At 46.3% G+C, this 22,348-nt stretch overlaps 1 long non-coding RNA gene across 1 annotated transcript in view; it reads right to left on the bottom strand.

Annotated features, from left to right (window-relative positions):
- Nucleotides 1-8,051: 8,051 nt before the first annotated feature.
- The window catches only part of LOC144690800 (uncharacterized), a 203,152-nt gene continuing 188,855 nt past the window's right edge, over nt 8,052-22,348 (bottom strand). Inside the window, exon 3 of the long non-coding RNA XR_013578967.1 lies at nt 8,052-8,125. This is a non-coding gene — a long non-coding RNA (uncharacterized LOC144690800). The remainder of the gene's footprint in view (nt 8,126-22,348) is intronic.

Genomic DNA, 22,348 nt, shown 5'->3' on the forward strand with positions numbered 1-22,348 from the left:
TAACAGACTGATTTCCATACTGTACTGGAACCTTGCACATACCTCTTACTCGTGTGTCTTCACAGGTATACGTCTTTAATTTAGCGTCTGAATTTTCCAGATTTAATGGATAGTCTCCTCTATTCAGATATTTGAACGTATGTTCCCCTATGACTGTTGTGGATACCCCTGTATCCACCTCCATTCGGATGGGTTTCTCGTTGACTTTCATTGTCATGTAGATGAGCTCTATTTTACCCATTTTAAATTGTATAGTGAGTAAATATCTGACTCTGTTTCTTCTGGTTCCTCTGTTATGTTGATTTCACGATTTCTACCTTTTTACTTAAAGTTTTGTCTTAATCTATCTTTACAATATCGCATAATGTATCCATTACGATGGCAGAAGAAACATTCAATTCTTTTAAATTGTCGTTCATTTGCAGCCTGCCTGGTTCCATTTCTGTTGTTATTATTGTAAGTTTTCTCTGTTAAACCATTGCTTTTTGCTGATCTGTTAGTGTTGGTTGTTTCCCGCCTTTCCACGGAGCCCTATGTTTTCCCGCCACTTCTAACCGGTGCTTCCCACCTGACATGAAGGACGGCGCCATTTTGTGCTCCCTTGATTGTTTCTGAATCCCTGACTGCGCTTTCCATTGCGAGCGCCAATTCCAGCACCTTGCTGAAGTCTAATTTCGTTTCTAACAACAACTGTTTTTGAATGGTGTCTTCATTAACCCCACATACTAATTAATCTCACAGTGCTCTGTCAATTATTTTAAGGCTGCTACATAGCAAGTAACTGTTTCTCCAGGGGCGCAACACCTGGAGAATTTAATTTAAATTTAAAATGCTGCATTGTTACCTAGGCTTTCAGCTGAAAGTGGCTTTTCACAAGAATTACCAACTCATCAAAGCTCTTGGAATCCGGGGCATTGGGGTGCCGTTAGACTACAAATTAGGCCATATGTTTTACTGCCACGTGTCGATAAGAGGATCGTTCGCCTCTTCTCCTCTCCGATATGTTGTTGGCCAAAAAGAAGAATGCAAGATGCTCAATGTACTGTGACCAGTCATCGGTGGTCTGATCAAACGTCTCGATATGGCTAAACTATGGCATACTGGAGGGAGATAACTCTGATGTCTATGATGAAGGCTGCACTTACAATCACCTGCAAGGTATGGCTGATTTGCTTCTGTTTAATTCCTGCAGCTTTCCTTGGTGTCGTCTACTGATTGTGTTTTGCCTCGTCGCCAGTAGTTATGTTCCTTCTATTGGGTCACTTGTTTAGTGAACACAGTTGCATGCTTATCTACTGATAAATGAGTTGGTAGTCAAGATGATGTAGACAAAGAGACCGTTGTAAAATGAAGCACATGCTGTTTATTCACATAAGTAATGGAGCACTAACACATGAGTGTTTCTCAAACCAAAACCCATTCTAAAACTACTGATTAACAATATAGCCCAAGCTACACAGCAATTGGGTAATACAAACATGTGGTCAATCTGCTTACATTCTCTTAAAGGTGTATTTCACCTCAGATTACCACAGTGTAAGTCATTGCCCACTGTTTGGGATGCCGCTATCCCATTTTTGCCAGGCAGAAGAGTTGGAAACTCAACCTGTTGCTTCATGATCATTAGGGTGTCCCTTTAGTTGGCCAATTGTATTCACCCTGAACTCCACTGACCTGAAAAGATTCTCCTCCCACTTTGAGGGATCGCAGTTTCAGAGCAACAGCATCGTATAGCATACCAAACGGCAATAGTGTGTGTTACATTCCAGTCTCGCTCTACCACCTTCTATCCTCCCCCTGTCACCCACCAACTTCCCCCCATCACCCTTGACCCCCCAATATAACCATCCTCTCCAATGTGTCCCCCTTGAACATCCCCCCATTAGTCTTTCACCTATAACCATCACTCTCCATGCCTTCTCTCCCCTGTGAACCTACACCTGTTACCATCCCCATGCCCACCCTGACCCTGCCCATTACCTGAGCCACCTGTTTTGCCCAACCAACCACAGCACCGCCAAACCCAAGAAGCAAGGCCCTTTCCTCCATCCCACATCCCTGCATTCTCGCAATCCCTCACTGCCTCCCTCCCTGCCCTGGACAGTTTGTCTTCCTTCCCCGGTCAGCCTCCCTCCCTTAGCCTGCCTCCTGTGTCCAGCTGCGATCCACCTTTCCATCCTTCCCTGCTGGTCTTGCCCCCTGTGTCCAGCTTTTGCACAGCGCGGCCTACCTGCTCCCGATCTCAGTCCAGAAGTTGACATTTGTTAGTGGTCCCCAACAAGGCCAAAGCAGCGGCTATTCAATTCAAAGCTGTGGAAGAAGTCAACCTTGGCAGGTGCATGCCACTTATATGCAGTCATAAGTGTGAATATTCTAAGTTCCCTGCCAGTGAGAAATTAATTTGGCGGGGAACTTAATTCTGGCAAGTTGCCCTTTTAATGAGCATGCATGACTTGCTATTGCAAAATTGGCTCAGTGGCTGGAAACAAAGGGTAATTGTTGATGGATGTTTTTGTGACAGGAAGGCTGTTTCCAGCCGAGTTCCGCAGTGCTCAGTATGAGGCCCTCTGCTTTTTGTGGTATATGTTAACGGTTTGGTTGTAAGTGAAGGGGACCGACACAAAAATTGACTGTGTGGTTGATAGGGAGGAGGATAGCTGTAGACTGAAGGAAGGTATCAATGGACTGGTTAGGTGGGTAGAAAAGTGGCAAATGGAATTTAACCCAGAGAAGAGTGAGCATTTGGGGAGGTCAAACAAGACAAAGGATTACACAATTAATGGAAGAATACTGAGAGGTGTAGGGGAAGTGAAAGACCTTGGAGTGAATATCCACAGATCCCTAAAGGTAACAGGATAGATCGATACTGCGGATACTGGAAATCTGAAACAAAAACAAAAAATGCTGGAAAAAACTCAGCAGGTTTAACAGCACCTGTGGGGAGAAAGACAGAGTTGACGTTTTGAGTCTGTATGACTCTTCTTCAGAGCTAAAGAGAAAGAGATCGATAAGGTAATTACGAAGGCATATGAAATCTTTTCCTTTATTAGCCTAAGTATAGAATATAAGAGCAGGGATATTATGCTGGAACTGTATGGGTCACAACTTGAGTACTGTGTGCAGCTCTGATCTCTCCATTACAGAAAGGATGCAATTGCACCAGAGAGGGTACAGAGGAGATTTACAAGGATGTTGCGAGGACTGGAAAACTGCAGCTATGAGGAACGATTGGATAGGCTGGGGCTGTTCTCCTTGGAACAGAGGAGGCTGAGGGGAAATTTGATTGAGATGTACAAAATTGTGAGGGGTCTGGATAGAGCGGGAGGGAAGGGCCTATTTACTTTAGCAGAGACGTCAGTGACTAGGGAGCATAGATTTAACGTGATTGGTAAAAGGATTAGAGGGGAGATGAGTAAAATTTGTTTCACTCAGGGGGTGGTAGGGGTCTGGAACTCACTGCCTGAAAAGATAGTAGAGGCAGAAACCCTCAACTCACTTAAAAGGTGTCTGGATATGCACCTCAAATGCTGTAACCGGCAGGGCTACAGACCAAATGCTGGAAAGTGGGAGTAGGCTGGTTAGCTCGGTCTTTGACCAGCATAGACATGGTGGACCAAGTGGCTACTTTCTGTGCCATAAACGTTCTGTGATTTTATGCAAAAGGGCTTCCCGACATTGTTCGTCAGGAAGCTCGGTCTGCCTTTAAAGTTGCGAGAACATAATTGGAAAAGTTCATCTCGCTGCTGGGAAACTGATTTGTGGCCTCATGCCAAATTAAGATCACCCACCCGCCAAGTTTTCTGCTGCTGGCGGGAGTGGAAGATTCCGCCCACTATTCCAACACACTCCTGCCTGGCTTCCCATCTTCCACCCTCCATAAACGTGAACTCATCCAAAACTCTGCTGCCCTGTACTAATTTGCACCAAGTCCCATTCATCCACCAACCCTGTGCTCGCTGACCTACATCGATTCCTAATGTGGCAATGCCTTTATTTTGAAATTCTCATCCTAATTTTCAAATACCTCCACGGACTCGCCCCTCCCTATCTCTGTAATCTTCTCCAATTGTACAATCTGCCAAAATCTATGTTCTTCCAATCCTGTCTTTTTGCGCATCCTCAGTTTTAATTCCTTCACCATTATCAGCCATGCCTTCAGCTGCCTAGGCACTAATTTCTGGAATTCCCTCCCTAAAGCTTTCTCCCTCTCCTCTCATATTCTTTACAACAGTCTTTAAAAACCTAATCAATGCTTTGGTCAACTGTGACTTGGTGTCAACTTCTGTTTGATATTGTTTCTGTGATGCACCTTGTTATGTTTTACAACTTCAAAGGTACTGTGTAAATGCAAGGGGTGGTTGAACGAATTTAGATGGGCTGAATAGTCTAACTATCTTGTAATAGAAACCAATCACCATGATGCCTAGACCTGCATCAATCCTTTGCCAGCCTCTTGCTAGTGTTAGATTGCCACTGAATTTTAAAAGAAAGTTTGGAACTCAGAATTTCAGCAGTAACATGGGCCAGCATCTTCCGGTCGGCGAGTTGGGGCGGGGCCCGCTTGCCGACATGTAAAATGACACGGGGTAACATTGGGTATGTGTCCCGACGTCACCCCGCATCATTTAGATTGTCAGTTCGGCGGGCGCACATCCAAGTCAGATGCGCGCCCGCTGACCTGTCAACGGCCTATTGAGGCCATTAAAAAACCAATTGAACTCATTAATGGACTTGCTTGTCCAACCTTAAGGTTGGCGGGCGGGCCGGGAGCCCAGGCGGGCTTGTAAAAAAACATGAAACCTCATCCATGGGCGGGATGAGGTTTCATGAGTGATTTAAAAAATGCAGAATATTTTACAATAAAAGTTATGGACATGTCCCAGCTCATTTGACAGTGTCACATGAGGGCACATGGCAGGGGAATTTTTTTCTAACCTTTATTGAAAGTTTTAAATCGGTGCCGATCTCCCTGAGGGAGATCTGTGTGCTCTTTCGCGCACATGCGCAAAAGAGCGCACTCCTGGCTGAGGGAATCCCTCACCCCCCCCACCCCCCGCCCCCTGCACAGGGAGCGCATAGCGCTTCCTGGCACACGTCATGCTGGGTGGGCCTTAATTGGTCCGCCCACATAAAATGGCGGCGTGCCCCCAATCAGGGGCGCTGATCGGAAGCATGCCCGCTCACGCCCGTACCTGCTCCCACACCTCCTCCCCAATGGGGGGAAACTGCTGCCCATGAACTAAAAGGTTTTTGAGATGATTATGCAGTCAGTGTTATCCTGATTATGCAGTCAGTGCTACATCCTGTATGATGCTACCATTCCAAAGCAAATGAAAATGTAAAGTGGCACACTGCAAGTGGCTATATTACTATTTTGCTGGAAGAATACAGATTTCAAAGGGTTAACATTCCCCTATTCTCAAAGATACAGTACAAGGCAATAGACTATTTTGACACAGAAACAATGATCTCATCAAGCTCTTGACAGAGGTGGGGGTGGGGGGAGGATGTCATGAGTCAGAGAGGCTGAGATGAAAGCTAGGTTTTGATTCAGTGAGAACTCTGCTGGATAAAATGATTGAAATTTTCACAAGATGTGGGAACTCAGGTTCTATCATGTTCAAATTGATTTTGTCTCAGCTTCTTTCCCATTCTGCAGCCAACATGGACAGGAAAATAGGCAAAAATGGGGATGCCAAAAATAACAAGACATAAGGAAACAGTCGCTGTCCTTTAAAATTGATAAAGCGTAACTTTTGAACATAACTGTTAAGCACACACACAATTTATCAAAACACAATATGGAAAAACATTAAACAAGTTGCCAGTCTAAGTTATGCAAACTTGTGAATGCAAGCATTGTGAACATTTTCCTAAAGAATTTACATATGAAATTATGGCTGGATTTGAATAACCAATCTGACTAATCATCACAATGGCTTAAAGAGTCCCCACCACTGCACCACGACCAGGGAGAGAATTCATGCTCCCGGTGCTTCTCCTGTTCCCAGGCTCCTATTCCTCCCGCTCCACCCCACGCATTTAACCCTCCCCCTCAATCATGCATGATATTTTTTCCCCTTTCAAGATTTCACCAATCAATTTATCAAACAACCACAGAAAGGTCCTAATAAAATGATGACACTCATTGTTGGCGGCTGGTTACAAATATCGTCTGGTATATATGCAGCATGAGTCATTAATATTAAGAGCAGCAACGATACAATGCAGTATCAGTTTGTGTGCACCCTATAAGTGATCCCTATTAAACAAACCAGGAAGTACAAATTTTACTTTAACAGCATCATACAATATTGTTACTTTGACAGGAAAATAACCCATTAGTTATTTGTAGCACTCTGAAGATGATAACATCGATTTCAGTGACTGCCTCAGTCCTCATTAACATATTCTGCACATTGCACCATATAGACATGGTGAGAGTAAATTTGTATTTGGGGAAAGGTTCAATACTTGCAACCCAGATAAATAGCACAAGATCTTTTCCATTCTGTAGAAGAAGTAGAATACTTTCTGCTGCCTGGCTTCATGATATTATTCAATATAATTATTTCATACAAGGTGTGTAATTAGATTCTATTTTATCAGTAATCTCAGAGGGTAGAAAGATGAAATGACTCCTGAGCAACAAAATGGAATGATTGAACAACATAGGTCTTCACTGTCAGTGAGAAGCATCGGAGTCCTCAGGTGTTTCTGTGCAACACAACTTTTAAGAGGCCAGAGGACAATGACTGAATGGTTCACAATTTTTCTTGTTTTTTCCTTGTGTTTTCTTGATCAGCAAGCCTGATTGCTGCTTCTCACTACAATACATTTTCAATATCTAACATGCAACACAACTTTATCACGATATTTCAATACCTCAAAAAACACACAGAAATACCAAGATATAGTGGGATAATGGGTAAGTAGACAAAAGGACAAAATTGAAGTCAATGGAAAAAAACTCTTGAAAATCATGTGCAGTGTAAAACAGGTTACTGAATCACTATGAACCCATTGTGCACTTCTGTCCTGGCATACATACTATGAGCAGGAATAGGCCATTTGGCCCCTCAAGCCTGCTCAGCCATTTGATAACATTGCCTACATTATACCAGTGATTACAACTCAAAAGTACTTAATTGGCTGTAAAGTGATTTGGGACATTGTGCAAGGTACTATATAAATGGAGGATTTGTCTTTTTTTTATTACACCTGCATGCATTAGCAGAGTGACTGTAACAATGGTGAAATTGAAGGCCCAATGCTGATTTTCTGAGGATAATCATGGAGCAACCAACTGAAGTTAACAAAGTGGCTACAAAGAAAACACTACATTTAAAAAACAATTCAATTCTATAGTTAATCTCCCCCAATGACCCCCTCCAATCTCCCCCCACCACCCCTCCAACCCTCGTCTGACATCCCCCCAACCCCCAACAACTTCCCACCAACCCCCAACAACCTCCCCCCAATGGCCCCTAACCTCCCCAAACCCACACTCAAACCTCCCCCTAACCTCACCCCAAAGGCCCCTTCAGCAACCTCTAACATCCTCCCAACCCCACCAACCTCCCCAACCCCCCTAACATCCCCCAACTCACGCTCAAACTTCCCCCATCCCCTAACGCCCATTCCAACCTCCTCCATAGCACCCCCTAACCCCTACTCCAACCTCCCCTAACCCACACTCAAATCTCCCCTCTAATCTCCCCTAATCCCCACTCCCACTTTCCTTCAGCAGGCACTCAAACTTCCCCTCTAACCTTCCCTGCAACCCCACTCCCCACGCACCCCCCCAAACTCCCCCCACCCTCCTCCAACACCCCTCTGCCAACCTCTCCCCACCTCCTCCAACACCCCTCCCACCAACCTCCCACCAAACCCCTCCAAGCCACCCCCCCCACCCCACCCCCTCCAACACCCCTCCCACCAACCTCCCACCAAACCCCTCCAAGCCACCCCCCCACCCCCAACCCCAACCCCAACCCCACACACACAACATCCAACTGGTTCTAAAATTGCAGGTATTTGACTTACCATTTTTAAGGAAAAAGTCTCTCCTGATAGTTACTGTGCTGCTGTTGACCTTCGGGCAGCTTTGTGGTTTTCTGGTGGGCTGTTAAAAAAAACAGACCCATGAAGCTGTCCGAAGGTCAGAAGCACCAGTGCAGCAGCTCAGTGAATTTGACACTGATGCTGACAGACCAACTTTAAAAAGATCAGAACTCTCCGATTCTGATGTTTTTAAGCTGACCTGCGGCTTTGGCTGCTCAGTCTGGACGATGAGAAATTCCATTTATAACACCGAGCCCCGGCCCCCACTAGCCCCAGGCCCTGGTGTTTGGCACTGTCTGTGCCCTGCCTTGCCCAGGCCCTGCACTGCACAACATGATTTGATTTTCCTTGTGTGTGGTATTCTGGTTAAACAGGGATGAGGAGGAAAGTGGTTACTTTGATTACATTGCATAGAATTTACAAGACAAAAACTGACCATTCAATTCAATTATTCAATTTTGATATTCATGCTCCACATGGGACTCTCCAACTCTGTAAGTTTTTTGGGGGTTGTTTAACCTCCAAATCTGAGTCTGCACTCACTCAATGTTAATTTGTTCTTTTGAGACTTGAACTATTCAGGCAATAGGAGACAATCTAGTGATGTGACTCAGGAAACATTTATTAAGCAACAAAAGTAATACTTAATACGCTAGGCAGCAACTTTACTGGCTTAATGTAGTTTTTACTTTCCAATTCAGCCTAGCACATGAGGTGACACATGACCGTCTCTCTCTTTCTAGGTCAGTTCAGTGGTCTTCTGCCCCCAGCTGGAAAGCAGCCCCTTGTCTTCAGTTTCAAATGCAGCGCCTGTCAGTTCAAAGCTGGTGCTTTTGAACTCTTTCCAAACCACAACCCATGTGAATGAATAGTCATGTTCCAGAATTCTGATTGGCTTGGGCAGCTTATGATCAGCCCCTCATTTGTTTCTTAAGGGTCATGGTCAAACATTGATGCAATTTCCAGTTGACTCCTGATTGGTGCTCTAATGTCAGTTACTTGTGGGACCTCATTAAAGCTTTTCCCATTTATCTCATTAAATTTTATGACTTTCTACTGAGATAACCGAGGTCTTAAGGTAGTTTAGGTGTCCGCTTTTTTGAGATAAGGGAAGATATGATGTCAGTAATACTTAGTGATTAGGCTCATTGTCTCAAGTGCCTAATTGATATTTAGGTATCAATATTATGTTTCCTGTATAATTCTAATTAAGACAGACACTTATCACTATGTTTTGGTTATGGGAAAAGCTTTGCTGTTATATGTTTTTGTAATATCTGCCTGTGGTTGGTACAAGTTAATTAAAAATAGTAAAAGAGTAGAATGTTGCATAGCCTTACAGAAATTACAAAGTTACTGAAATTATATAAAGTCTAGATAAAGTGCAGAGAGATGATTGGTGTGTTAAACTTGAGGTGACAAAATACACCACGACACATTCAACTACTAAAATAAAAGTCAATAGAACTACATAGTTACAAAGGTAAAAACAAAAAACTGCAGATGCTGGAAATCCAAAACAAAAACAGAATTACCTGGAAAAACTCAGCAGATCTGGCAGCATCGGCGGAGAAGAACAAAGTTGACGTATCGAGTCCTCATGACCCTTCAACAGAACTGAGTAAAAATAGGAGAGGGGTGAAATATAAGCTGGTTTAAGGTGGGGGGCGGGGGGGGAGAGAGAGAAATGGGGGGCGGGGTGGTTGTAGGGACAAGCAAGCAGTGATAGGAGCAGATAATCAAAAGATGTCACAGACAAAAGTCAAAGAGGTGTTGAAGGTGGTGATAGGTGTATGCTATGCCTGTCTCTTTATGGGGTATGTGGAACATTCCTTGTTCCAGTCCTACTCCGGCCCCCTCCCACAACTCTTTCTCCGGTACATCGATGATTACTTCAGTGCTGCTTCATGCTCTCATTGGGACCTGGAAAAATTTATTAATTTTGCTTCCAATTTCCACCCCTCCATCATTTTCACATGGTCCATCTCTGACACTTCCCTTCCCTTCCTTGACCTCTGTCTCAATTTCTGGTGATAGACTGTCCACCAATATCCATTACAAGCCTACCGACTCCCACAGCTACCTCGACTACAGCTCCTCACACCCCACTTCCTGTAAGGACTCCATCCCATTCTCTCAGTTCCTTCGCCTCCGTGGCATCTGTTCTGATGATGCTACCTTCAAAAACAGTTCCTCTGACATGTCCTCCTTCTTCCTTAACCGAGGTTTTCCACCCACGGTGGTTGACAGGGCCCTCAACCGTGTCCGGCCCATCTCCCGCGCATCCGCCCTCACGCCTTCTCCTCCCTCCCAGAAACATGATAGGGTCCCCCTTGTCCTCACTTATCACCCCACCAGCCTCCGCATTCAAAGGCTCATCCTCCGCCATTTCCGCCAACTCCAGCATGATGCCACCACCAAACACATCTTCCCTTCACCCCCCCTGGTGGCATTCCGTAGGGATCTTTCCCTCCGGGACACCCTGGTCCACTCCTCCAACACCCCCTACTCCTCAACCCCCACCTACGGCACCTCCCCATGCATACGCAAAAGATGCAACACCTGCCTCTTCACTTCCTCTCTCCTCACCATACAAGGGCCCAAACACTCCTTTCAAGTGAAGCAGCATTTCACTTGCATTTCCCCCAACTTAGTCTACTGCATTCGTTGCTCCCAATGTGGTCTCCTCTACATTGGAGAGACCAAACGCAGACTGGGCGACCGCTTTGCAGAACACCTTCGGTCTGTCCGCAAGAATGACCCAGACCTCCCTGTCGCTTGCCATTTCAACACTCCACCCTGCTCTCTTGCCCACACGTCTGTCCTTGGCTTGCTGCATTGTTCCAGTGAAGCTCAACGCAAACTGGAGGAACAGCACCTCATCTTCCGACTAGGCACTTTACAGCCTTCCGGACTGAATATTGAATTCAACAACTTTAGATCTTGAACTTCCTCTTCCATCCCCACCCCCTTTCCCTTTCTTCCCCCTCCCTTTTGTTTATTCCAATAATTTATATAGATTTTTCTTTTCCCACCTATTTCCATTATTTTTAAATCTATACCTTTTATGCCCTTTTAGTCTTATTTCACCCCACCCCCACTAGAGCTGTACCTTGCGTGTCCTGCCATCCATTGTTAATTAGCACATTCTTTTAGATAATATCACCACCTTCAACATCTTTTTGTTCTTTTGTCTGTGACTTCTTTTGATTATCTGCTCCTATCACTGCTTGCTTGTCCCTACAACCACCACCCCCCGACTTCTCTCCCCCCACCCCCCCACCTTAAACCAGCTTATATTTTACCCCTCTCCTATTTTTACTTAGTTCTGTTGAAGGGTCATGAGGACTCGAAACGTCAACTTTGTTCTTCTCCGCCGATGCTGCCAGACCTGCTGAGTTTTTCCCGGTAATTCTGTTTTTGTGTTGTACATAGTTACAAAAACTGATTACAGAACTTAATTCTAAGCCAGAGATGGTTACATATTGTAAAGGAAAGTGACTGCTTCTCTGTTAAAGCATTACCAGTTTAACTACACTAATTTAGGACATAATTCTGAATGTTTAACACTTCATAGCTGCTTTCTTTACACAATAGGCCTTTCTAACTTCCTCTAAGTCATAGGTATGCAATAAAATATTATATTGGGTTAATTGAATAATATACTTCACTTATGCTCCAGTTCTGCCGAAGGGCCATGAAGGCTCGAAACGTTAACTGATTTCTTCTCCGCCGATGCTGCCAGACTTGCTGAGTTTTTCCAGGTAATTCTGTTTTTGTTTTGGATTTCCAGCATCCGCAGTAGCTTTTAGCTTTTTGTTTTTATATTAATATACTTCACTTACTTGATCATTACACATAACTAAACTACAAAATAACTGTAAATAATTATCAAACCTAAACTTTTCTATAATCCTACTTGATTGAACCTGAGCTATAAAAGGTGAATCACGTTCTGGGAAAATTTTGAAGATTTAAATAAGTACTTCCACCATCACTAATTAAATAGGGTGCTCAGCTCGCCAACAAATATTTGACTTGGATTAGCATAGAAATCTTTGGTCATTGAAAATTACATTTAGAAATGTAACCAGATATTAGCCACAAAACAATACCATTAATTAATAATTGAATATTATAGCTAGTTTCAATCCACCCTAATAAATTAGAATAAAACATTTTTTTTTATTCATTCACTGGCTAGGCCAGCATTTATTGCCCATCCCTAATTACCCTTGTTCAAAGGGTGTTTAAGAGTCAACCACATTGCTGTGGGTCCTGAGTCATAAGGAGGCAACATCAGGTAAGAACAGCAGATTCCCTTCTCTAAAGGACATTAGTGAACCAGATGGGTCTTTACAACAATAGGCTTTTAATTCCAGATTTTTATTGAATTCAAATTCCACCATCTGCCATCTAGTCCAGCAACAATACCACTATGCCATTGCCTCCCCATTGCTCTGTCAATAAGAGCTAGCGGTTACACTATGGGCAGAATTTTCAGTTTGGCGGGCAGGCATGGTCGGCGGGCCTGGGATTGGCCGGGTGAGTGCCAATTAAGGCCCGCCCAGCGTGAAACGTGGCTCCCCACTGGTTGAGAAGGGCTGGGCAGAGCAGTGGCCTGTCGGCTGCCAGGTCCAATGGCGACCCGGCGGCTGGTTTTAAAATGGCACAGGCAGCCTATTGAAGGTGGTCATGGAAGAACATCTCTTCTGTTTCTTGTTACTTGACGTGATGGAGTTGAGTGCAGCTGGGAGTAGCTACTTTTAGGTAAACCTGCGTCAGAGCAGTGGAACTCATTCAAGAAGGAAATAAGGAGAGTACAGGGCCAACATATTCCAGTGAAGACAAAGGGTGGGACCAACAAATCCAGGGAACCCTGGATGTCGAGGGGTATACAGGGCTGGATAAAGAGAAAAAGGGAGGCTTATGGCAGATACCGAGGGCTCAAAACAGTGGAAGGCCCAGAGGAGTATAGAATATGTAGGGGGGAACTTAAAAAGGAAATTAGGAGAGCAAAAAGCGGGCATGAAAAAACAACGGCAGGTAAAATAAAAGAAAACCCAAAGTTATTTTACAAGTACATGAAGAGTAAGAGGATAACTAGGGAAAGAGTAGGGCTCATTAAGGACCATAGTGGTAATTTGTGTGTGGAGCCAGAAGACTTGGGTAGGGTTCTAAATGAATACTTTGTGTCGGTGTTCACAAGTGAGAGGGACAACGTGGGTATGGAAATCAGGCAGAAGGACTGATATAATTGAAGAAATTAGCATAGAAGGGGAAGAGGTTCTAAGTGGCAGGCTTAATAGTAGATAAATCTCCAGGCCCGGATGAAATCTATCCCAGGCTGTAGAGTGAGGCAAGGGAGGAGATAGTAGGGGCGCTGGCAATAATTTTCAATACCTCTCTGCCCACAGGAGAGGTGCCAGAGGACTGGTGAACAGCCAGTGTGGTACCATTATTCAAGAAGGGAGGAAGGGATAAACCAGGGAACTACAGGCCAGTCAGTCTAACCTCAGTGGTGGGGAAACTATTGGAAGCAATTCTGAGGGACAGAATTAATCTACACTTGGAGAGGCAAGGATTAATCAAGGACAGTTAGCATGGTTTTGTTAAGGGGACGTCATGTCCGACCAATTTGATTGAATTTTTCAAATAGATGATCAGGTGTGTAGATGAGGGCAATGCATTTGACGTAGTCTACTTGGACTTCAGCAAGGATTTTGATAAGGTCCCACATGGGAGACTGTTAACGAAGGTTAGAGCACAGGGGATCCAAGGCAATTTGGCAAATTGGATCCAGAATTGGCTGAGTGGCAGGAAGCAGAGGGTGATGGTCGAGGGGTGTTTTTGTGACTGGATGCCTGTGTCCAGTGGGGTTCCACAGAGATCAGTGTTGGGTTCCTTGCTGTTTGTGGTATATATAAACGATTTAGATTTGAATGTAGGAGGGTTGAACAGTAAGTTTGCGGATGACACGAAAATTGGTGGGGTGGTAAATAGTGAGGAGGATAGCCTTAGATTACAGGAGGATATAGACGGGCTGGTCAGATGGGCTGATCATTGGCAAATGGAATTTAATCCGGATAAGTGTGATGTGATGCACTTGGACAGGACAAACAAGGCACTGGAATACACGATGAATGGTAGGACCCTGGGAAGTACCGAGGATCAGAGGGACTTTGGCGTGCATGTCCACCGGTCCCTTAAGGTAGCGGAACAGGTACATAAAGTGGTTAAGAAGGCATATGGGATACTTGCCTTTATTAGCTGAGACATAGAATATAAGAGCAGGGAGGTTATGCTGGAACCGCATAAAACGCTGGTTAGGCCACAGCTAGAGTATTGTGTGCAGTTCTGGAATCCGCATTATAGGAAGGATGTGATTGCACTACAGAGACTGCAGAGAAGATTTACCAGGGTGTTGCCTGGGCTGGAGAGTTTTAGTTATGAGGAGAGATTGGATAGACTGGGGTTATTTTCCCTGGAGCAGAGGAGATTGAGGGGGGACATGATTGAGGTGTATAAAATTATGAGGGGCATAGATAGGGTAGACAGGAAGGAACATTTCTCCTTGGTGGAGGGATCAATAATCAGGGGGCATAGATTTAAGGTAAGGGACAGGAGGTTTAGTGGGGATGTGAGGAAGAATTTTTTCACCCAGAGGGTGGTGGGAATCTGGAACTCACTGCCTGAAAGGGTGGTAGAGGCAGATACCCTCAAAACATTTAAGAAGTATTTGGATGTGCACTTGCAATGCATTGGCATACAAGGTTATGAACCTAGTGCTGGAAAATGGGATTAGAATAGTTAGATATTTGTTTGACCGGCGCAGACTCAATGGGCCGAAGGTCCTTTTTCTGTGCTGTTGACCTCTCTGACTCTCTGGTTGGAGACGCCGGGCAGGAGAGCAGGTTGGGCAAGCACTCGGCCCCCCCATTTTTCGGGTGAGTGCCTCACGGTCCTCCTGGAGGAGGTGGCTGCCAGGAGATGGGAGGAGGAGGCCACTGCACTTCACAGAGAGGTCATGGGAGGAGGTTGCAGCGCAGATTAGCAGCCATGATGTGGTGTGGCGCACAAGGGTGTAGTGCCGGAAGAGGTTCAATGACGTGCTGCACTCAGGAAGGGTGAGCATCATGTTGACGTGGGTCAGTGTGCAGAAGTGTTGAGGTGTGCCCGTGGAGCTCAGGGGTATTAGAGTCTGACTGCCAATCGTTAATGACGCCGGAGCTGGCCAAGGGGGTGGGCCCTGACTGCTTGGACTGAGTGCATTGCGGCTCGAGGGCATTGATATAATGCTTACAAAGGGAAACAGTTGCCTGACTTTGACTGTAGAATTGCAGCATCGTTTGAACAGGACATAGAACTTTTACCAGCAAGCAGAGTTGCCGAATGTTCTTTGTGTAGTAGGTGTTAGCTATAGCTCATTCTCAACTATGAGTTAGAAAAGAGTGAGTTCAAATCCCATTCTAGGAAGCGGAGCATAGAATCTAGGCTGACATTCCAGTGCGGTACTGAAGGAGTGTTGCACTGTTGGAGGTGCATCTGGCAGATGAGATGCTGTAGATCCCATGGCATTATTTTGAAAAACAGCAGGAGAGTTCTTCTTTGTGTCCTGATCAATGTTTATCCTCAACAACCATCACTGAAAAACTGATTATTTGGTTATTACCACATTGCTGTGTCTGTGGGAATTTTGCTGTGTGCAAATTCTGGCTGCTGCATTTCCTACATTACAGAAGTGATTATGCTTCAAAGGTACCTAGCTGACTGGAAAGCACCTTGGGAGGTCTTAAGGAAGTGAAAGGCGCTGTATAAATGCAAGTTCTTTCTTTACCCTTATATCATTCTACATTATGAGTGCATTCCAATGCAACTTCTAGTGGCACTCTTGGTTCCACGTATGTCTTTCAGCATTTATGTGGCACAGTGCAAGCTACTTGTGTGTTCAAGATAGTGCGCACAGGCTTTCCAAGAACAAGAGACTGTAGGAAAGAAGAGCTTGCATTTATGATGATCACATCTTCAGATGTCCCAAACTTCTTCATGGCCAATGAATTACTTTTGAGATATAATCACTGGGTGACATCTGCAAATCCAGTAGCCAATTTGAAGTGCACAAGGGGAGAATCTCAGCCTTCTGGCAGACTTAGGACCAATGGAGTTTGGCTATTTTGGGGTGTGGGTGTATTTCAGGACACCCCTTTCACAGCTGTTCTAAAAGTGCTGAAGAATTTTTAGCTCTTTGAGAGACTCACACCGTGACCCACCTGGATCTTCAGGTGGGCCCATGTACTCCTGCCAGTGACAATTTGGTATGCCTATTTTCATTCAGTTGTAGCTCCCCAGGCTGGGATGAAGGAAACATTCTGAGAGTTTCTCCTTCTGGCTATGTTCTCTTCTCTGCTGCTTATTTTTTGTTAGGGTTGTGTGGAATCTCTGACCCCAAAAATGCCCGGTAGAAATGGAGATGCACCCAAGTCCTGACCTAATTAACAGCTTTCTGCTACCCTCCCATGGGATTAATGGTGTGAGTGTGCTATAATTTCCATGAATTTTTTGCTCTAGGTGTTTCTTCAGCTGCTGAACTGTGCCTATGAGAATCAGCAGTGTGGGATGTGGATTTAGATATTGTATTTTAAAGTTTGTTTTACTTACTTTTGGAGACCTGTGGTGGAGGACGGAGAGAAATTCCATGGGAAATCAGAGAGTTCAGTATGATTAGGATAGCGAAGGTCCTACATGGGACAACCCAGTTTGTGTATCCAATGAGTAACTGAGCCACACAGATCGTGGAAAACCAAGGCTCAGCTGCTGAGTTAGCTGATCAGAGCATGGATGGTGGTGGTGGGCACTGTGAATAACCCCAGAGCTTCTAGGTTAGGGAATAGAAAGTCAACCAAATTCTTGCGCCTCTGATAACTGCAGTGATCTCTAATAGAACCTTATGCGTCAACATTGAAGACAATATCAAGCTTGACTGTAATACCCCTCCATCGTTAAAGAGCCAGCAGACATCATTCAGGCACAGATTGATAGTGGGCATTTGGACAAGAATAAGAAGGGCCTCTGTGGATCTGTACCCCAATGGAAAAAGCTGCAAGAATTTATTTTTTAAAGTGCAGTTGTGCGCGGGATTTCCTTGTTCTGTTTTCACTTTTACCAACTATTCCTTTGTGGCTGAGCGTGTTGCTCTTTACAGTGGCCACTTTGATGATATCTGCAGAATTCTATTGTTAAAAGATTAAAGTTTGTTTGTTGAATTTTATTACCTTGTCAGCACAGAGTGAGTGGTATTTATTTGAAGAAAAACCAAAAGGCAAAGGACCACACACAGTTAGAAGCCCGTGACAGGGTCTTCAACCAGTTGTAAGAAAACAGGAGTAAATACAGGTGACATTTGTGCTGTTTTAAACATACAATATGACATGATCAGATAATAGGGGTCACTCTCCAACCCTGCAGTCCCAGCTGGGAGGCTCATCTGCCACAAGGGTTGTCAACCCTGATTTGGACTTATTTCTGGAGGTTTTGGCAGAATTTTCCGTGACAGCTAGCATCAGCGTGAGCGGACAACATGGCAAGAAGGCCAAAAATCAGTTTCATGGCGTTGTGAAACCAGTTTGGAATCGCCTGATCTGCCTGTCAATGGTGGGCCATGTTTCCCACCGTCGGGAACCTTATTGTAATACATCTGCATATTATTATGAGGGAGTGCACAGCAACGTGTTTCATAACAGCATATATAAGGTGTGCACTTGGCAGGCTGCACTTTGAGGGGAACTCGGAGGTGAGTGCATAGTAACTTTGTGCAGCGCTTGTGAGGGTCGCCTGTTGGGCTTCAAGGTTGAGGCGCATTGTGGGTGGGACAAGGGCTGCCCTGCAGTTGAGGCAAGTTAGGTGGGGCAAGGGCCACCCTGCGATTGAGGGGGGCAAGGGCTGCACAGCGGTTGATGGTGATTGATGGTTGATGCACAAGCATGTGCAGATTGGGAGGGGAGGGAAGGAGCCTCGCATTAGGTAAACCTTGTATGGAGTCACTGTTCTTCCGCAGCTGAGACAGTTCAGATGCAGCCACATTGACATGCTTGGAGTTGGGCCTCTAGCTTATCAACTCAAACAATGCAGAGGCATGCAAGTGCCACCAAATGCTCCAGAGCTTTTCACACCTTGGGCACAGACTGCAAACTAATGGACTGCAGAACAATTGGACTGCAGGGAAAGTTGTACTGTCTCCTTGTGAAAGCTGCCCATAGAGCAGTCACTGGTGGAGATGCTCACAGCCCTTTGCAATGTCAGCATCCTGGTTTGGACCAGTACCCCCCCCCCCCCCCCCCCCCCCCACCACCCCCCGGCCATGGTTCAAGCTAACAGTGCAGCATTGCTGTGCAGGTTAGGAGAATGCCTGCGCCTGAACTGAGAGCACAGCATGCAGCCCAGTAGGCAGAGCTGCTGCCATTCGGTCTGGTGGAGTGGGCGGAGGAAGGTGGGGTTTCGGGCAACCATGCAGCATTAAACTCTGGTCATCCAAGTGGTGGCCAGCACTCTCCGGGGTGCGTTAAGGAGCCTTCAGACTTAACCAGCGAGGCTCTTAGAACATCCAAGCTAACCCATGCATCTCTCTTTTTCATCCTGCAGCAAGATACATCAGGAACATGGAGCCTGGTGAACTAGCTGTATGCCTCAAGGTGTACAGAGAATGGAGACAATGGAGAATAGGGTGATGGAGTTGCCTAGCTATGCACAGGGAGAAGCAGCACCCTCAGGAAGAAGGGGCAGCTGGGACTCCTGCACACGCCACTGAAGAGCCACAGCGAGCCGTTGCTGCTTAGTGCCTAGCTAGACCCAGAGTCTATAGACACGCCTTTCATTCTGCAGATGACCCAGAACCAACACCGCCACAGACTGCGCATGCCTAGGGAACTGGTCAGTCACATCTGCCAGCTGCTGCAGGATTCGGTGCCAAGGGGACATGTAGGGCATGCACTGCCCATGGCCGTGAAAGTGACCACGGTGCTCAATTTTTGTGCCAGTGGCTCCTTTCAGGACTCCACAAGTGACCTCTGTGAGATATCACAAGCCTCCACCCACAAATGCATCCATGAGGTCATGGATGCCATCTTTGCAAGGGCACACAACTTTGTGCATTTTGCTTGGGACCACTGCACTCACATGGCATTGAGATCTCCGTTGCAACAAGCGGTCAACTCGGTCAACCGCAAGGGACTCCATTTGCTGAATGTGCAGCTGATGTGCGATCACCACAGATGCATCCTGTAGGCCTACACTCGGTTTCCAGGGAGTGTCCATGACTCCTACATTCTCAGTTGGTCACAGATCTTTAACGTCTTCCAGAGTCCACAGAGGCTGCAGGGTTGGCTCCTCAGGGGCAAGGGCTACCTGCAGAGGACATGGCCGATGACACCAGTGCAGTGGCCTCAAACTGCAGCAGAGTGCAGATATAACGAGGCTCATGCTGCAACTCACACCTTGGTGGGGCAAACAATTGGGATACAGAAAATGAGGCTCTGGTGCCCAGGCCGGTCTGGTGGAGCCCTGCAATATAGCCCACAGAGGATGTCATGCATCATCATCACCTGCTGCGCCCTTTACAACCTGGTGCTGTAACGGGGAGAGGAGCTGGCTGAGGAGGAGATGGAGGAGCTGGAGGTCTCCTGCGATGAGGAGGACATCAACAGGGATGAGGGTGAGGAGGTCCTCGAAGGCGACGATGATGGTGATGTGGCCATCGCACTGGCCAGACGAGGCAGGCATGCTCGAGAGGCCCTCATAGCTGCTAGATTTGTGAAGGAGGATGACGACATGCAGTGAGGAGACACCATAGCTCCACACATTGTATCTGTGAACTTTTTACTCCAGTCTGGATGATGGCAGCGCACATACCCTCTGTGATAATGCTCCTGTCATGAAGACGCAGCAGGGGCCCTAACAGTCGCTCGATTTCAGGAGGATGATGACGACATGCAGTGAGGACACTCCATTGACCTTCACGTAGCCTCTGTGAATGCCTGACTCCTATCTGGCCGAGGGCAGCTTGCTTGTGCCCTGTGATCAGGGTCATATGGAGTCGCAGCTGTGAACTTTTAAATGCACCTGATGCTTTGTCAGCCTTTGGCACCTGACCCCCTTCAAGAGCACAGTGTCACTGAACAGACGCTAACAACATGGGAGCCAGGCCCACCTTAAAGGTGCTGAGACAACACAGAGAGAATGACGGAACTCTGTGATGCCTGCCAACAACATTCTGGCAGCAATGACAAGCACCATCGAGGTGCAGGCAATTGCGAGAGGAATTGAATACAAAAGTAGGGAGGTTGTGCCTCAGTTGTACAGGGCACTAGTGAGACCACATTTGGAGTATTGTGTCCAGTATTGGTCACTTTATTTAAAGAAGGATGTAAATGAATTGGAAGCAGTTCAGAGAAGGTTTACCAGACTAATGCCTGGAATGGGTGGGTTGACTTATGAGGGAAGGTTGGACAGACTGGGCTTGTGTCTCCTGGAGTTTAGAAGAATAAGAGGCAAATTGATTGAAACATATAAGATCCTGAGGGGTCTTGACAGGGTGGACGTGAAGAGGATGTTTCCTCTTGTGGAAAAATCTCGAACTAAGAGTCACTGTTTAAAAATAAGGGGTCGCCCATTTAAAACAGAGATGAGGCAAAATGTTTTCATTCAGAAGATTGAGTCTTTGGAACTCTCTTCCTGAAAAGGTGGTGGAAGCAGAGTCTTTGAATATTTTTAAGGCAGAGGTAGATAAACCCTTGATAACAAGGGGGTGGTAGGTTATCGGGGGTAGGTGGGATGCAGATTTCAGGTTACTGTCAGATCAGCCATGACCTTATTAAATGGTGGAGCAGGCTTGAGGGGCTGTATGGCCTACCCCTGCTCCTTGTTCATATGTTCATATGTGTCCAGGAAGTGTGAGGCTGGACCATCACTTTGGTCTGAAGGCTGAAGCACAAGGAAGAGGCCCTGGAATGAGACACCTGCCTTTATCTTGTGCAGGAACCAAGGCTACACATCTGAGTGACATGAACACTGCTCATCGGAACAAGAAGCCATAGGCAGGGACATATTCTTGGGAGTTTATTTACAATAGTGAACATTATGTATAAGCGATTAACACCTGTGCCCAGGCTGTGAAACTACATCTTCTTAACCTCCCTAGCCCTGCTGCTACGTCTTGGTGCTCCCCCAACATCCACAGCGGAGGTTGAGGCAACTTGCTGACTGCTAAGCCCTGTCTGTGATGACCTTGGTGGGCGTCCACTGGAGGGCCGAGACCTGGAGGGCCCTGGCCTGCTTTCGGGGTTCGGCTGTGTGGCATTGGCACCCTACTTGGCCTGTGGAGTTGGAGCTGCTGGGGCCATAGGAAGAGGGGATTCAGATGGGCCAGACACTTCAGGGTGAATGGCCCCGGGGTGCGCACCTGCTGATCCTCCTTCTATGGGTGCCGAAGGGCCCCGGCTGACTCCTTGAGGAGCAGGGGTAGCCGGAGTACGATCGAACTGCCCCATGCCTCTCTCGTGTTGACACTCATGGAGGCCAACTACAGTGTCAGCGATAGAATTCGACCCGAGCAGCAGTGCAGGAGCGATATCCTGGAGCATGGTCTCCATGGCAGCCGTCATTCTACCTGTGTTGACTTTGATGTGTTGGCATGACGGTGCTATCACCTCAGACTGCAGGTGATGGACTCCTCCATAGTGCCTTGCAATCTGAGGAGTGCAGCGGACATTCCTTCCTGATGTTCCCAAGCTTGCCTTTGCAGATCTAGCAAGTAAGGTATGACCGAGTCCAGAGGCTCATCATCTGACTCGGGTTCAGCAGAATTCTGGCCTGTAGCAGTCCTCTGAGTGCTGGAGACCTGGCAAGTCCCTGCCACCACCTGCTGTGGATCAGACGATGGCCTCACCAGATTATGATCCTGAGGCTACTCTAGAACTAGATCCCACTGAGGTGTGTGTCTCTACGCTGGTGGAGGGTATGGGTGAGCTCTGTGATGGGTCTTCACTGAAGGTGCCTTCAGATTCCTCTTCAGAGGTTTTGTCGGTACTTGATTGGAGGGCCTGGGTCATGGACTCCGTCGGCTGCTTCCCAGGTGCGCCTGTGAAAACAAGGAGAGATGATTACTACATGGCAGTGGCCTGTGAAACAGGACACATCAGTCACAGCATGGTTGTCTTATGGATGTTGCACTGCTGGACCCTCACTTGGTAGAGCACCGCTGGCCTCACCATCAGTACAGAAATGGTCCAGA

Source organism: Cetorhinus maximus, chromosome 15, assembly GCF_964194155.1.
Source record: "Cetorhinus maximus chromosome 15, sCetMax3.hap1.1, whole genome shotgun sequence".
Classification (NCBI taxonomy): domain Eukaryota; kingdom Metazoa; phylum Chordata; class Chondrichthyes; order Lamniformes; family Cetorhinidae; genus Cetorhinus; species Cetorhinus maximus.